The sequence below is a fragment of the Podarcis gaigeae genome (assembly GCF_964106915.1).
Source record: "Podarcis gaigeae genome assembly, chromosome: 9".
NCBI classification, from domain to species: Eukaryota; Metazoa; Chordata; class Lepidosauria; order Squamata; family Lacertidae; genus Podarcis; species Podarcis gaigeae.
This window is the reverse complement of record NC_139685.1, coordinates 29783051-29785859: the sequence shown is the minus strand read 5'-3', so window position 1 is coordinate 29785859 and position 2809 is coordinate 29783051.

The window sequence follows — 2809 nt, the reverse complement described above, 5'->3', positions numbered from 1 at the left end:
GAGGGAAACACACATAGGATTGAAGCCACAAACATCCCAACCACTGGTAGTCGTGTGCAGAGCCATTCTAAAAAAAATTAGATTTCCCCTTGTGTATTTTTGAGCCTCTGTTTGTAGAGATTCGTGGGATGCTGACTCTCATGCAGGACCCAGATTCCAGTCCACACATGTGTGGTACTGTCATGGACACACAGAATAAATATAGTCCTGATTGTAATAGGCAGATTAGCATAAATAGCTGTGTGGTTTAAAAGCATTCTTGCCTTCAGTAAATCACCAGCCATATTTGTCAATTGGAAGAAGTAGCAATTATTTCCCTCACCGCTTTCCGGGAAGGGGGGGGGGGGAGTTTTGTTATAAAGAGCAGTTCATAAAAGATTGGCAATGCACTGCTACTGTACTTTTTCCTGAAAATCTCAAGCATTTTGCAAACTTAACTAGTAGAAATAAACTCCATTGCAGTCAAATGACTTGTTTCCAAGTCAATGTAGCCAGGTTCCAAATCCTCTCAAATACAGGGTTTCCCTCATTCTACTTGTTTGACTGCTTAGTAACAATGAACATTTGTTTAATATTTAAAATAAGTTCAGCGTTAACATTACGAAGTTAGTTTTTAAGCTGTCTAAGAAAAGAAACCGTTTTGGAGCCTTGAAGTGGCCCTTACTACAGTGCCAAAATATTTTAACTTCCAGCAACATAGCCATTCTCACTAGTGAAAAAGAACTAAAATTACTACACACAAGAGAAATACTATAATACTTATTTTGAACAAGCCTTTTCCAAATGTGAAATCGCTGAGTTCAGTAAATTAGAGATTGCTGTAGTTTATATTCCTCTCTGCTCCTCCATAGAATATTTCCAACTAATTTCATTAACTTAAATAAATAAATCACTTTTAAGTTATAATCCTACAGATAATCATCCCAATCTAGTTCATTTGATTTATACCCCTCTGCTTCCAAAATGTAATACTCCTCTTTACCCATTAGACCAGTGTTTCCCAACCTTGGGCCTCCAGATGTTTTTGGCCTACAACTCCCATCATCCCTAGCTAGCAAGACCAGTGGTCAGGGATGATGGGAACTGTAGTTCAAAAACAGCTGGAGGCCCAAGGTTGGGAAACACTGCAAATCAAGGCATACTTTCCGTTGCCTAACAGGTGATCATCACAGCATCACTTTGAGAGAGAGCACACACAGAAACCAGTTGCTAAGTGCAGGTTTGTCCCCTCTTGCAGCTGTCTTTCGAGCTTTCTCTGCTGGGTTTGGGCAATGGGATGAAATAAAAGTATAATGAGATGTCACAGCCATGCTAGTCTTTTGCAGCATAAATGAAGAGTGTTCTGGTACCTTAAAAACTAATAAATGTATTGTGGCATCAGCTTTCGTGGCCCACAGTCCACTTCATGCACATTCCACAGAGCAGCTGTTAGTATTTAAGGAGCCACAACACTGTTTTTTTCATTCTAGTTCCACCTTCGCTTTCATTCATGTGGAATTAGCAGAAAATACTTAAGCCTCTGTGTTTTAAATTTGTTTCAATATTTCAGTTTTAAGAACATGTCATGAAAATGGTCCCAGATCAGCCCAACGGGGTGTGTGCATAGAGGTGTTGTGTGACATGGATTCACAAAATATAGCATGAGAGGGATTGATTATCTGTTAAACTAAATATGTTGTACAGCAGGCCTGTCGCTTACAATATTACAGTCTGCCTTGGATCTGCAAGGACATGGGGCTCAAATCTAAAGTGCCTGATAGGCTCAATACATGACTGCTGGTCCATCATTGTTCTGTTGGGGGTGAGTTAGATGGCTTGTTCTATAGTATGGCCACAGCCTAAGTGGGACTATGATGGAAGCATTTATAAGTATCCCATAGTTCATAGAAAATACGGTGACAGTTCCAGCATCATATGACTGAGAGGCAGAGGCCGTGTTAACCACTTTAGAAAAGTTTAAAATAACAGTAGCCTATGCAGCATATACAGTTAGTGGACAAGAATAGTTAATGATATGAGAGAAGTTGTTTTGGTCCACTTAACAGTGGCAGAAGCAAAGTACTTCTGTTGGGAGATGGTTCCCAGGTCACAGTTTATCATAGAGCCATTGTGTATCATATTCTGCAACTGCCAGACTCCTATCATGCCAAGTATATGATGCACAAACACAAACTCACCAGAGTGCCTCCACTTTGAGTTGTTCTGCATCATAAAAGTACCCTAAGAAACATTAAGCAAACTGTTCTTTTCTCGTTGACAAATTCTCTCTCACACACCCCTTGATGCTATTCCATAATGATTCACAACAATACTGTGATTAGAGGTTATAGACAGTTTAAAATACATCAGACACCCACCTGTGAGCATGAAAGATAGGGCCCGTTGAATAATTGGCACAGATGTTAACTTCTGTATGAACAGGAGACTTAGATTTAAAGGGATCATAATTCTGCAGGTAACCTGTGAGTGACTGAATGTGGTTGTTGCTTTAGGTTTAAATGAGTTAATAAATGCAAGTGGGACTTACTGTATGCTAGAAGGGAGTTTTGCAACCAAGACTGCCTTGTATAAATGTGTTTGCACTGAAAAAAAAATTAAAATTACTTGGTCTCTGGTTGCTGTAAAGGTCATCCGAACTGGATGTTCTGTTTATATTGTATAGTATTTCATATGAAATAATACAGTTCATGAAATGTCTTCCCTTAACGTTACTGATTTATAACAGCACATTTGTGACATGGTTTTTATTGTGTCAGTGTACCATATTGTAAATGATGATAACTTGTCATGCTTAGTATAATAACTTAAA